This window comes from Lepidochelys kempii, chromosome 9 (assembly GCF_965140285.1).
Source record: "Lepidochelys kempii isolate rLepKem1 chromosome 9, rLepKem1.hap1, whole genome shotgun sequence".
In the NCBI taxonomy this organism is placed as follows: domain Eukaryota; kingdom Metazoa; phylum Chordata; order Testudines; family Cheloniidae; genus Lepidochelys; species Lepidochelys kempii.
The window spans coordinates 74,992,025-75,007,248 of NC_136388.1; the positions used below are offsets into that span (position 1 = coordinate 74,992,025).

Below are 15,224 nucleotides of genomic sequence, written 5' to 3' on the forward strand. Positions count from 1 at the left end.
GCTTTTCTTTATTCAGCCTCGCATATTTCTCCCCATGATCTGGGTTTCCATAGAGAGAGGAATAAAAGGGGGACCATGGCCACAAATCCCCTGTCCCATGCAGAATAAAAGAGCCTTATTCAATAGACGACCCCGTCTGGACATGGGAGAAAAATAAGTACATGCAAAGCTACTGTTGCAAGAATTTGTAACTTATTTTTCATAGACTGAGACCCATTAAAGTAATAAAAGTTTCTGGGTCTGGACTCCGCTCTTCAGCTGTTTGGCTCTAGATGCCTTTGCACTCGAAAGATCCATGTTTACCCAACAAATAACTAGATTTAATATATATATTTTTCTGCTAAATCTCTGCCATGAATAACAATAGCTCAAGGAGCCTGCCGTCTTTGGGAAGCTAGAAGTCGCTATAGAGAGAAACCACCATTGAAATAGAGGAGCTGTAATTGTGTCGAGTCCACACACTTTGCAAAGTAAAAGGCAGGACAGTTGAGTTTCTCAGGTCACCTCTGTACATGGCTCAAACTTTCCTTCTGGTGGTTATTGGACTGACGGCGGTACCAGCCAACAAGGCGTTAAATCAAAGTCTGCAGGGCGAGCGGATTTGCAACTCCTTGTTCTTGTGGGCACTTGCAATAAAGCTTGTCGTGGGCACCTCTGTTAGAGGAGAGGAATGGCTCGCTAAAGGCAGGAAACACAGGTTTCCCTTTAAGAAGCTGTTACTGTAAAACAACGTGTGTGTGTTATAGCTATGTCTATAGACACACGTACATAGTATAATTCGCTGACAGGAGCTATCCAAGGAGTATTGAGTCTGGGTTTATTATCCTTGCAAGATTTGATTTGATTATATTTTAGAGATGTTGCCATTATTCAACTGCAGGGGGAAAAGTGGTCGAGGAGGGGGTTCGTTGTGATTGTGTTTAATACAGCATGAAGCTCCAGGCGGTAAGCTGTGCCTCAGTGTCGTGACCCCTACATTGAAAACTTCACCTTCAACACAAGTTCACTTTAGAGACCGTTTGAGTTAGGTTGGACTTGGTGGGAACAAGTTGACATTTCAAGACAGAATCAGTCATAACGGGGCCTGGGGCATGGGAGGGACAAGTTAACTGTTTCTTAAAGCAGGAGTGAAGTTTTTTAATTGTGTACACTGAGGCTCGTGTTGAACCCCCGCTCACCAGATGGATAGCGGAAAACAGGCTACTGTACCGCCCGAGTTAGCGTTCTAACAACCCTGCCTGCATGGGGGAAGGTAAGGAGGAAAAGGAGAATTTACAGAGTATTACCAGAAATTAGCCGATACCGACACAAGCCCAATTAGTTCCCTTTTTGGGTCTCTGTTGGCTGTTCTCGAACGTGAGTAAATGCTATGCTGGGAGGGAGGCACAGCATAGTGCGATCTCAGCACCACAGCCAGGCGAAGGACAGACACTGCAAATTAAAATATTCCTAATGTAAGTTTTAATGCAACCCTCCCCTCCCCCCCCCGCCGCCCCAAATCTCCAAGAACACGAGCCCTTCAGTAATAGCCCCAGCACTGACGGAGCATTGTTGTGGTGGGGGTTGGTTCTGCATTATGGACAGAGGATGGGGAGGGACAATAAAGCAACTCACTCGCAGAGAAAAGCACAAGGTAAATAACATTTGTATTCTAACGGCTGCATTCTCCAAATCGGTTTCATGCGACTCCTCGCCGCTCTGCTCGAGTCACCTGTTATTTTCACAGGTCCATTGTTAACGTCTGAAAAATGTACTTGCCGGCAAAAAGAAAACGTGTTCAGTTGTGCACCATCACGTCCTGTGAAGGTCACTGTGATTTTTGGCTTTAAGTTAATTTGTAGCGGGTATTGTAGTTAACATTTGATTAATTTGCCATTTAGATAGAAAATATTCTGGAGAATCTCTCTCGAGTGCAAATTTTGACAATAGATCCCGCCTTGCCTTTTATTAAAATCAGAGCATTTGAACGTCGGGTTTGTTGTTCTTAATCCAGAAATACGGGTGGTGGAAAAAAGACCCAGATTTTTCGGGCTGAAGTCCTAAAATGTTTGCGAGGTTCCGGCACGCAGTATTTTGAAGTGGGCGGATCAGTTTCTCAGACGTCTGTAAATCGGTTATTTAACTCAACACCCGTTTTTAAGGTCACGTAAAGAATCGCGTAGAGATTTTTTAAGGTCACACAGAGCTGCACACAATTGCAGTCCCCTTCCCCTTTTCGTTTGCACTTTTCTTATACTGTGATAATTCGAATCTTTCTCTCTCTCTCTCTCTCTCTCTGTGATGATTTCATACTTCACTCAGATTCTGAGATTTTTTTAACGTGTGTTCACACACCTTCCACACCTATGCAAGTCATCAGGATCGACCTTTTCTTAGCAGTGTAAATGTGTAGGCAATAATTACCATATACATTTAAGGAAACAGAAACTAATTCAGTCTCAAAATCAAAAGCCGTGTTGTGCATATTTTAACAATAATTAAAATTCGTTTCCTTTATGTACCGATTTCTGTTCAGGAATGCTTACAACAAAATGGATTGGATCTGAAAATGCACTAAATGGTACACTATTTAACCTCTGTTGTTGACTAATGGGACATCGAAGACAAATAGCTCTCTTCCTCGGATGACAAATACCTGTATTGGTGTTTATTAGCTCGCCGAATAATGTCAGTTTGATTTTTTTTTTGACTGTGCATTTCTCCAGCTTTATCACTCCGCGTGCGCATGATTCAGTGGTACTGATGATCCAGAGACCTCTGTGTCTCTTGCCCTTTGGAAGTACTTCGTCATTCTGAGGATAACATGTATTTATTGTCCAGTTGATTTTTTTTTCTGGAAGAGGAAATGTTAAATGGTCCAACAGGAAGTTTATTCACTGTTCCGCGTACATTGGCGCAATCAATCCCGATATGAGAATTGAACCTTCAGACCATATTCAGTACCTAAAAGGTATTTTTATCTAAACTGCATCCACAAGATGTGTATTTTTAAAACAAGTGTAGAGGGGTGAGACATTGCTTGGTCATCTTAGACGTTTCCTATGCAGCTGAATGTTTTGGACCTGTCCTACGCAGCTGCAGGTTTTGTAGCAACCTTGTTGTTGCTTGTGTCAGCGGCTGTCCGTTCACGTGTTTGGGGTGTGCAGGGAACAGCATAAACCTGCCTGTAGCAAGACCCATTGCAATGAATCGGTGGAGAGACAGGAGGCTGCAGAACCAAAACAAAGATTTCATACAAGGGACAAATAAGAGCGTAGCAGGGAAGTCCACGGCGAGCTGTGTCTGTTTCCGGAGGGCCAGGCACTCACAACCTGTTGTGTAGGAAGGGGGCTCGGGTAATTGGGGCTCATTCCTTAGTTGGATTCCGGTTTATAACGGGGTCCTTTGCAAACCCCACAAGGGGCGAGCTGGCAAGCAGTGCGTGGGGGGCAAAAGAAGGATGACACTTCTAGGCTTCTGGTGCAACTACTGGGCGAAGGGCAGTGTCGATGTTGGGGGGAGGGGCCGGGGGTCGCTTGCTCAGGGTCGCGCCTGGTGCCTGCGGCGCCTCGCTGCAGTAGCGCAAGCCAGGCGCTGGCTGCGCTTCCTTGCACCAGCCCAGCCTGCGGGAGCGGCCGGGGCGGGTCCCCGTTTCCCCGGCACGCTGCTGCCTCCCCGACAGGGAGCCGCCTTTCTGTGGAGGGCTCCTCGGCGTCCCGCTGCCCCGAGAGCCGCCGCTCCTCCGGCCCCAGTGGCCCAGCGCTGCCCCTCTCTGTGCAGCCGGGCGGGGAAGGGCGGCAGCCGCCTCCCGCGAACGCTGCTGGGAATGGGAGAAGCCCTCGGCGTGACGCGCCCGCATTTCCCACGGAGCCTGCGGCCACGAACGAGTTAATCCTGGTGCTGTCAAGGGCAGCAGTGTCCAGCCTTTGAGTTTAACCCACCTAATCTTCATGAAAGGAGCAATTTTCTTTCCTTGAGCAACAAAGGCCCCCAATAAAAACCCCGCGCCGCTGCAAACAGAACTTGTTTGCGATTTTAATCGCGCAAGATGATGCCCTGAAATGCAAATCTAGCAAGACTTCAACCAACTGGAGAGAGACTTTTCTTTCCAGATTTCCAGTTTCTGTTACAGCCTCTGGATTTTTATTTGCCACTGAACTCCGATTAAATCCAATCAAGATTTCATTGCTCTCCCTTTAAAATGAGAATCAGAGAGCTGAGATATATAGAACGCTCCTATACATAGGGGATAGAGAGATGGGCATATTGATCTCTCTAGTCTTGCTTTTCACTATCTCTCCATCTAGCTAATCGATCAGCGTGTGCACATATGGGGTGAATATATGTGTATATAGCATATAACATGTAGGCCAAGTGCATTTCTACAATTCTCTATAATACACTTAGCAAGGGAAAGTTAGATTTAATAATCATTTGGAAACAAATTCATCCGAGCAAATGCAAAGCAGTTTGAATAATAAGTTATAAGCCAAAGGGCAAATAAAAATGCAGAAGGATGACTAGATATGAGGTGGAAAAATTCAATCTCTTGCTTGCTGAGGTTACAGGTTTGTAAGTGGTATTGTTCCTTATGTTAAAAATAAAAATGTCTAAATCCCTGAATGGAACAGAAGAATGTAAGTAGGCGAATACACACTGGAGATAAGACCCTTTGTCAGCATCATAGGTGGGAATTGGATCTTCAGAGGCCTTTCTCTCAAGGAATGATTACCCCTTATGAAATACAGCCCAGCTTATTTGCTAATTGGATCGAACCCACTGGCACATTGGAAACAATTGGTACCAACTGTTTCTCTCTCCTTCCCCCCAAAAATATGAAGAAGAAAAACCCAGTGCCGTGGGACTCTTTCAGGAATGCCCCCTCCCCCCGCCCCTTCAAGTAACCTCAGCGCGAATTTGGGGCTGTAAGGCGGTTAGTCTTTTCTGTGCCTGGGAATGAAAACCGGGAAGAACAGAAAATGCACTCGGCAAACTTTTAATGAAATTACTGGCGTTATCGATTTTGTTTTTATTGGGCTTCAGACATTTTAAAGAATGTCGCTGGCGGTGGGGGGAGCGAGAGGGGGACAAAGCTGTCTGACCCTTATTGCACACTGAATTATTTAATATTTTAGAAAATAAACTGCGTATATTAAACAAATCTTAGCGAGAAGGAGGCTCACTTGGAGGTTTGGAGACCATCTAATAAAGTTTGGGATTTATAGATGGAGAAACTCCAGGAACAGTTTTATAGGCCTTAGATATTCATCTGCAAATCAGATCCCGTATTCATCTAAGAGTTATTCGAATAGGAAACCAGCATCATCTCTGCTGTCCGCATTAGGTGAGGTACCAGTCTGTTGGTGTCAGGTTTTTTTAGGATTACTTTTGCAGGTCATTATTTATAAGTTTTGCAAACGTCCCCAGGAAGCGGTGTGAAATTCCATACAAACCTGTGCCTTACCAGGTTGTCACAGAGGAGAAAGCGCTTCTAAATCCATAGTTTCTAGCCTGCTCCTGCACTTGGACACTACATTTAAAGATCAACGTTCAAGTATTTCGGATTGCTCCCTTTGCAAACTGTTTAGAAATTACTAGTAGTGGGTAAGTAAATTGCAAGTAAACCTAGTGAATTAGGATGATTCTCTATCAGTTTAATTTATGTTTTATAGTTAGTTTAGCCTTCTATTTGATTGCCTTAGTAATGTGAATTGCCTACAGCTGCTGATGATACAGCTTTAATTCTGTTTTAAAGGTCATGTAAACATGTGCCTCTAGCATAAGGAATGCAAATTCAATTCCCTTTTAATGCTTCCTCACATTCACTTCACAGCCTTCACCTAGAAAATTAGCCCGATTTAATATAAAACTGTTTAATGTTATGATTTCATTAAAATCCTCGTTCAATGCAATGCTCTTCCCTTTTCAGGCAAAGGGCACCTAAGTCTGCCTGCGCCTTGCGCTGTCTTGCTTAGCACATGCCCCACGCAGCACCAACAGAAAACCACATATCGGCTAAGATCCTTTACCAAGAAAGACTCAACTTCATATTCGGCTTTATTTAGCTGTAGGTAAACAACATGCCCCTAGAACTAGAGAATCCAGCAACACTGCAAATTATTGTCACAAAGGAGCCAGAGAATTATGCAGGTGTATGCTCCTCTACAGTTGTTTGTTTCTTGACTATCGTAATGAAAGTTTAGTCTTGAGAAGTGTAAAGAGTAACAAAATACTTGATTTCCATCGAGGCTGACTTGACAGTGGGGTACATCGTCTTTCCAAATTAGTATGACGAGAAGCTGGGTAAAGATCCCAAGGTGGTAGGCTTACATATAAAATATCTGTGCCTTGAAGAGAGACCTTTTCAAATGAATTTTTAAATACCGTCAACCCCCGAATTCATGCAAGATGGCTTCATCACACTGTACTGAAAACTTTTTCAACGGTTTTTTTAATTTCATTCTTTCTTAAGGGGCTGTGTACGTTAGGCGGTGTAGTGTGTAAAGAGATACCAAGTAACTAGTCTCCTTTTTACAGCCCCTCATCTTCTCCACTATCTGGAGAGGTTGCTGGGGGGCGGGGGGCGGGGAGGAAGGGGAACAATGTGTCTTTGCTTAAAAAAAATGGTGGGGGGGGATTTTTCCCCTCCCACATCATCTTTACAGAAGAATATTGCTCCGGCTTTGTGGTACCTGTTTGCCAAACAATATTAAGACTGGAGGACTTCATCCATCATTAACCCCTTGTTAGGGGGTTATAACTGAGTCATGCAAATTTTCTGCTGGCTAAAGCTTTGGTAAAACTCAGCTCAAGCGCCCGCCCACTGTAGCTTTTCATAAAAATAAATGGCTTTGTCCACTTTCAAGTCCCGAGCGTTACCAACCCCCCCCCCCCCCGAATGTCACTACTACGGGGCCCTTCTGAAATAGCTTCATTCATAAAGGACATTTGGGAAGGGATCGACCCCCGTTATGGGATGATCTTTTAGTACTTTGCACCCCACATTTAAGAGCCAACTTGTTACATTTCGGAAAATGGCTTCTGTGCATAGGCACGGTTTCCTGAGGGTTCTTACCAGCTACGTTTTAAAAATGGTCTCTTCGCACCATAGCCTATTACTGGGTGATACTTCCAGTAGCATTATTTAAGTGCTGGTTTAAGTGCCGAGAGTCCGTCATCTTTGACTCTGTGTCAGTTTGACTTTCATTTCTGGGATTTCTTTCCCTTTAAAATGCCCATGAAAAACAAAGGAAATCAACACGCTGATTGACTCAACAGACTAACAAGCGCAGGTTCTTCAAAGTTAACACTGATACTTTCTTTGATTGTGCCTAGTATCACAGGGATGCACCCCACCATACGGTATCCCACAGTACCAGGAACAAAGGGAGCCACATTTTACTCTTTACACCGGTCTAACTCCGGACTGGCTCCGCTGGAGTCCATGGAGTTGCTCCGAATTTACACTGGTGAAACTCCGAGAGCAGAGTCTCACCATTGCGTTGTCTTGCTCCTGTGTCACAACCTCAATGTTACTTCTTTGTATTTTTTGTTTTAAACTAGATCATAGTGCAAGTGTCAGTGATCTTACGGGGGGGGGGGGGGCTTTCCCATGAAAGGAAAAGCCTCCTCACCCCCAAGAGGCGCCTATTCCAGCCTATGGATGTCTCCCAGGCTTGAGATTTTCCCAGAGCAGCAGAACTGATTCCCCCCCCTGCCCAGTCTCGCTTCTCTAGTGGCCTGTGCACTAGTCATTCTTTTCGCACTACTGGCTTTGACTTCAGGGTGCGGATTATAGCCGCGTTCCCATGGTGGCCTGACACCATCCGGATCAGACTTGGGAGCGGGAGTTCAAAATGTGACTCCAACCCCCTTCCTCCCAAGCCCCACCACAATAAAAACAATCAACCAGGAGAGGTGGCTTGAAGCGACACACAGCGCTTCTGAGCTGCATGATTATCACCTGACTGCTGCCTGTGTGCAATTGATGTCACTTATTCACATGACTCCGCAGCTAGAGGTGTCGATTTCAATGTAGGTACATATTTTCCTTTGGTGGGAGGATCAGTTCCATTACACTGTCAGAAAGACACAGAGATACCAATCCCTTTTGGAAATTAGATATTTCATGAATGCTCCATATGCGTCACAAACGAACACTGCTTGTGTGTGTGTGTAGCTGATGGGACTCGGGGAAACACTTGACCTCAAGTAGCAAGAGTAGATGTATGGTAAAAGTGAAAAAGAAAACAACTTCTCACGTGGGGGGCCCACACTCCTTTGGGGTATGCTGGTGTCCAAACTCCGGATAACTCATTGTTACTTAGTTTAAACAAATCAGAAATTACCTGTAGTCCTAAAACCAAACCTGACTGCCCTTTATAGCATTAAACTATTAGTCATCTGTCATTAAACCCCCTTCCAGTTGGTTTTGACAATTTTACATTTATCTGCAGTTCCCACATAGACATGAAGTACTGTCCTTATCTAGCTCTTCCACCAGAATGAATGATTTTCACAAAACCTTAATTCTTGTAGTAATACCTCATTGGTGATTCTATTAATGTTGCACACCTCATTAAATAGCCCCAAACACAAGGAGGTTTAAATGACTTTATTAAATTAAAAACAGCATAGAAAATTACCCATGGTACTCTCATCAAATAATTACTGTAAACTATACACATACAGTGTGGAATTCTTTTTAACAAATCTATTCATAAAAAGTGCAGAGATTCATAGATTCCAAGGGCAGAAAGGACCATTGTGACCCTCTAGTCTGGCCTCCTGTATAACACAGACCACAGAATTTCCCCAAAATAATTCCTAGAGAAGATCTTGTAGAAAAACTCTAGTCTTGATTAACTTAATACCAGTTGCATTACAATAACTTAGAGCAGCGTAAGTTGCTTAAAATATTGAACCACACTCATGCACTTCCTCATATGTTCTTGTATGTTTCACTGTGTGTTTTTCTTCCTTATCTTTTTTATATCTGAAGTTCTCTCCCCCCCCCTCAATGTATTTGATCATTTTTTCAAATCCCTCTGCTGAACCAATCTCTTTTCATGCAGAGGATAAAAAGAGAAGAACTTCAAAGTAGGTTCAGGTAATTAACAGCTGAGGGGAATATAATGTAAACCATAGGCCCTGCTTTGCACCCAGGTCTGCTTTCAGAGCCAGCCGGCAAGGGAGGGTCTATTCCCTACAGCATCCAAATCTGCTTCCTCTGAACAGCTTTGCCAGGCCTCCAGTTATCACATCTGCATTTCAAACACCATGTCTCTGGCATTAATTATTAATTAGCCTACAGTCACCCCAGAGGATTTAAGTTCCAGCCTGCACACACTTATTCATTGACCTCTATCTTAGTTTTTGTTGGAAAAAACCCACTAGAATGCTTAATAATTTCCTTTCTCTCAGTTCTAGTTTCATGGAGGGGAAACTGTGTATTTTCATAGATGGAGAATCGCAAGGTTGCCTAGAAAGTTGTTTAGAGTAAAACGCTATGTCAAGGGTTTGAGCAAAACCTTTCAAAAGATTTGGAGAGAATTTTGTGTACATATTTTTGCCTTTGACAAATGAATTTATGGATTTCCCAGAACTGAGATATGGTGGGCTACAAATAAAATAGAGTTTAGCTCCATGTGGAATATCACTATGGAGTTTTTTTCACAAAAGTAAAACTGAATGTAATGACTGGATAATGCATTTATATGGTCAATCAAACTATGACTTATCTGAAGGCTCTGGGGTTAGAGTACACTGTTGACACCGCTAAGAATGAAAAATAATGTTACAAAGCACTCTAATCTTTTGTCATAAAATATGCATTTCATCCTCAGGAATATAGTGTAAAAAGTCCAAGTTGTCATTCTTCCGTTCAATTTTTCAATTAGTTTGGAATTTCTTTTTATGTTCAGATAACTACATTTCTCACCTCTTCTTTCTTGGCCATTGTATACCTTGACATTAAATTGCCAGTTTTAAGAATGCAAAGCGGTCAGATAGGAAATTGGTTATATGATTAGAATATTATCAACTTAACCATGCTTAGTGAAATTGCAAGTGATTGCTATAGTAAGGGTGTGTTGTGTACTGCATATACTCTTTTGTTAATACATTTTAACATTTTAGCATCCAAAAGAAACTGAATAAGTCCTATATTTAACCCTTTTTGCAATTATACACAAACTTCCCTAACTACTGCCATGTTGTACCATTTTATATGCTGTACTATTTCAAATTATTTTTGAAACATAAAACATATCCATTGTTTCCTAAAGGAGTGTTTACTGTGCAATTACAAAGTCATAACTAGTTAACTTATTTGTCAGTCTAGAATTGATTTTTGAAAGCATTTATTCTGAGCATAATACTCTTTTGAGTTTATTTTTAGTAAACTATATAGTACATATATATGTCAGCTTGATGCACACACATATGCAGTTAGGCTATGTCAATAAAGAAAAGAGACAGTTTTTGAAACTACAGATAAAATACCCCTTAGCATGACTTGTGCTTCAGAGAAATGTAGGGCCCAATCCAGTATTCTTTAGTCAGGGGACTCTCCCCTTGACTTCAGTGAGAATTTTGCCTGAATAAGGGACTTCAGGATTTGGCCTATTATGTGACCTCTTATTAATTAACCCATGTCTCGTAAACTGGTCTGGAAAGCATTCAAAGTTCATCTGTTAAATAGTAAATGTTTTAATCTCCATTTCAAATAGTAGGAACAACATTCCTGGCTGAGGAGAGGAATATTTAACATCTCTTATTTAGTTCAGAGAAGAATATTATATGCTTAGAGAAATTTCAAAATAAATCAAAGCTTAGTGCTGAAGAGGGGACCAGATCTGAATTAATGTAATTATGTGTAAAGGATCTTCTGTTGACTTCTCCTACAGTACCTAGGGGAACTAATCTGGAACTAGGGCTAAAATCCATTTTTTTTTACATACCTTAGCATCTTCATATTTGTGATACTTAGATGTTAAACCTCTCCATAGTGTGAATATTAATTAGGAACAAGAATTCAATTTCTCATACAAGGAAATGGAGTGGGGAAAATTATGGAAAACAAATTACAAGACAAGGTAGGTGAGGTAATATTTTTTACTGGACCAACTTCTGTTAGTGAGATAAACAAGCTTTCAAGCTCTGTATAAGTTCGAAAGCTTGTCTCTCTCACTAATAGAAGTTGGTTCAATAGAAGAGATCACCTCACCTGCCTTGTTTCTCTAATATCCTGGGACTGACACAGCTACAGCAATGCTGCAAATTACAAATCAGTCAGTTTTAGCGTAACATCTCTAGACTGTTTTAAGATTATGAATAAATTCTATTGGACACCAGAGAGATTTTGTAGATTGAGCATTAAGGATTCTGAGTTGTCCTGGTGCTATTTTGACACACCCTAGCTGCTGTGGCTTTGTTTTGATTGTGCTCCACAGTAGCTGACTTCTGAAGAATGACCTCTGATTAAGTACAATAAATCCTATAAGGTGGGCTCTGACCCATCACCACTCTGTGTACTTGGGGATACAAATAATTTGAATGTGTGGGGTGGGAGGGTGTCTCAAAATGCAAGAAAATTAACTAAAAATATTCGCATGAAAGCAATCTTTAAACATTCTAAGGAGATCACTCATTTGTTATCAGAATGGACTGCAGCTTTCATGGATGGTCTATTGTATGGCTGACTTTACAGTACATGTACATTGAGGAGTTCTACTGTATTTGGGAGCCTTTTCTAGTCTACACAGAGCAAAAAACAAGTTGTACATGGGTCTGTCCTCTTTCTCACCTTGTCATTTTCCCTCTTAGCTCTACTACTTTCTCTCTCTCGGTCCCCCGGCCATTGTTAAATAGGCTAATGTAAGGAGATTCTGGAATGCAGGCAGATCCATGCTTATAGAAATCCAGTGGCCCTAACCTCTTCCATCAGCATGGAAGAGTACAGCTGTAGACTGGCCACATTTCATCCCACAGTTTGCCTTGAGTAGGGAAAGAAAGAGTTAATCAAAATGTTACAAATTTTTGAAATTTTGATGGAAAAAGGGCAAGAATTTATCAGAATTTTTTCTCTCAACTATTTTTTGCCAGTTTTTGATTAGCTTTAGGGGAAGTAGATTCTATTCCCCAAGTCCTGCAGAGCTCCCATCAGTAGGTCCAATTACTTCGTCTTTGGGGAATACGTTTTGGGATTGTGGTGACAGGAGAGAAGGGAAAATATGTATTTTACAGGGCAGGATTTCACTGGGTGTGAACGATTGTGTTACTCTTGTTACCAGTGATGAGTTTCTGTAAGAAGCCTATTTGTTTTTGTTTTTAAATATATTTGCACTTTGTTACTTTCATTTAAAGCACAAATGTTTTACCGAACAGGTAATACCTAATCCCTGGCTACTCTGAAATCCCATTTTACCTCTGTTCCAATTCTATCCTTCACTTATTTTCTTAAAGTACAAATGTTTGCAGCAATTTTGTAGTGGAGACTACTAGCCTCTACCAGCGACTGACCTGTGATCGTGGTGGTATATATTTTGTATATTCAGATTTGTAGCATGCTGATTATATTTTGTTTAGAAAGTCAGATGGTTAATCCTGTTTTAAAATTATTTGCACAGTAATTATAATGAAAGGTTCTGTTGATTTCTTCGGCATTGAAAGTCCACAGAACTATGTTTGAATTAAAGCCCTGCAATAGTTGCTGTGTTCCAGGAATCTTGTCCAACTGTGCATAAACATTAGGTGGAAAAGGCTCTATACAAAGAACAGCAGGTGATACAGTGGATCACTACAGATAATAAATATGTAGAATATTGGTTTATATGCCAATGGATTCTTATTGGATTATGAACTATAAATGGGGCCAGACCCTCACCTGGTGGAAATCAGTGTCTTTGATTAGAAGGGAGTGATGCTTATGTACACCAGCTGAAGATCTGGCCCTTGAAGTTTAGTCTACTCTGTTCTAAGAAAAAGATCCGAGAAAAGATGTTAGAATTACTTTGCATTATGTCTGAAGTTATCTATAGTCATATAAAGATAGAATTTACCTTCTGATTATGCTGGTATGGTAATGATGCAAGCTGAACTCCAATCTACAGGTCATGCACTCTGTATAGTACCATTAATGCATATACAGAGGTCATCAGTAAGAAGCCACTAATTTGTGGTAAATAAGATATTAGGGATATTTCTAATTCTTTGTGATAACAGTTGGTAAATGTTGGCTTTTTTGTGGTGACCAGTGTTTGACACACTATTACACAATACGTTTTAGCAAGTGGTGTGTAGGATGGTTTTTATTCAGGTGATTTTAGTCAGATATTAATATTCTAGTTTCAACATTTCAATTCTCTGAGCAAGATCCTATAAAGGTTTCTGCTCACAGGGGAATTTGAAGATTTCTTGAAGTTTCTTTTACAGATTTGAGTTTGAAATTTCTAAAACTGAGCTGCTTCATGGCCAAATTCTGGTATCGCACCCATTTTAACACTGTTAAGCATTTAATGTACTCCCATGGTCTGGCTGGCAGCGGCCCAACACACAACCTCCCTGCTAGTGACAGGAATAGTCTGCGTGGGGTTTTTTATAATTGTTACTGCCAGGAAGCGGATGTACACAAATATATGGACCAGGCCTCTTGATCCCGAGGCCCTGCACTGGACCGTTGTTGCAGAGCTCCTGTTGTGAAGAGCTTATAGAGCAAGGTTGTGGGAACCGGAAACTGCTGTTCCTACCTCTCCCCCTGCAACATTTTTTTCTGGCATGTGCTTGTGCATAACTGGCAGCCAGAATTTGGCCTATTATTTGCAAATTTATTAAAGGCCTCCCATTCTTTGTGTATTTTTTCTCTACAATTTTAACCTTTTTATTCACACATAAATCAGGTGTTCTATGTATTGGTTCTTGGCTATTGTTTTGGGGTATGTATGCAATGAATTAATTGGGCCAGATTCTCAGCTAATGTAAATCTGCATAGCACCTTTGTCTTCAATGGAGCTAGGCTAGTTTACATCAACTAAGAATTGGTCCCATTCTGATTGAGAATATGTTCACTGGGAATAAATACATCATATCCAATGTGCAAACAAATATGATGTAAAACTTCTTTTGCCCACAACATAAAACAGAGGATGCAACTACAGGAGGAATATGAAAGGTCTTTTGAAAATATTTGCTTTTTTATTAATATTATTATTATCATTACATATATTTAATCTTAAAACTGTGTGTGTGTGTGTGTGTGTGTTTTGTAGTCACCAGAGTTTACTCCTATCCAAATCACATATACTTCTTGAAGATAATTGTGTTTGTCATTATGGAGTTAGTTGAATTTCTATAATAGTAAAAAACTGGCATATAAAAAGTCTCTCAAGATTAATCTGTATATTTTAGTTGGAGAGAAAAATAAGATCATTTGGAATATTTGCTGTAAATAATGGAGTATCACATGCAGGTGAGGGTGGGATTAACAAAATAACCACCCAAACGTGCAGCCTTACTCTTCCAAAGAAAAAGTGGACCACACTAAAACCTAGGAGCTCCCACGCTGCTCCTCTTTTTCACTTTTAAGGAAACACAACATACATTTAGGTATTTGCAAATTGGAGAGACATGTTAAAGGAGCTTTCTGGTGTGGCCTCATCATCTGTCACTCTTATATTAAAAGTGCACTGAGATATACATGGCTGGATGTGGGAATGTTAAATGGGTGTCAGCAAGATTCTAAGTGTTTAATATCATGATAATGCAGTATTGTGGAGTTAAGGTTTGTTTATCCCATTTGACCTTAAATTAATAGTATCTTTCATATCCCTAATTAATAGTATCTTTCATATCCCTTTTGTAATCCATTAGGTGTTATAATGCCATTGTAGGCCAAATTTACAATTTACTTTCCTGGTGATTCACAGGGTGTAATACAGCATAGAATTTGGCCCTATGTTTCCATATCTTGGTCTCATATATTTCCAACTGATTTACTCTGTAACAGAAAAGAAAGTCTAAGAATTCTCAATTTACTAGGTATAATCCTGCATCTCTAACCATGGGAAAAGAGTCATCCAGCTGAAAATGAGAAAATAAACAACATATGAAAATGCTGATTTCTTGTTTTCACAACTTTCGGGCTTCCAGCTACAGTGTACGGACAAAGGCACAACATGAAGGCCAGCATTGCTTTACCTGTTAACAGCTATGTCTTACTTTCTTTTCTTTCCTAAGTAAAAACATTT

General features: G+C 40.9%; 1 long non-coding RNA gene across 11 annotated transcripts in view; it reads left to right on the forward strand.

Moving 5' to 3' along the window:
- The window catches only part of LOC144930839 (uncharacterized), a 356,516-nt gene that overhangs the window by 2,435 nt on the left and 338,857 nt on the right, over positions 1-15,224 (forward strand). For 9 of the 11 annotated variants that reach the window (XR_013636266.1, XR_013636269.1, XR_013636261.1 and 6 more), the window contains exon 1: positions 1,509-1,633. The exons of 1 other annotated variant lie outside the window; for it this stretch is intronic. This is a non-coding gene — a long non-coding RNA (uncharacterized LOC144930839). Of the gene's footprint in view, positions 1-1,128; positions 1,253-1,508; positions 1,634-15,224 lie in introns of those variants that run through there. One more of the 11 variants, XR_013636271.1, reaches the window with a different exon arrangement.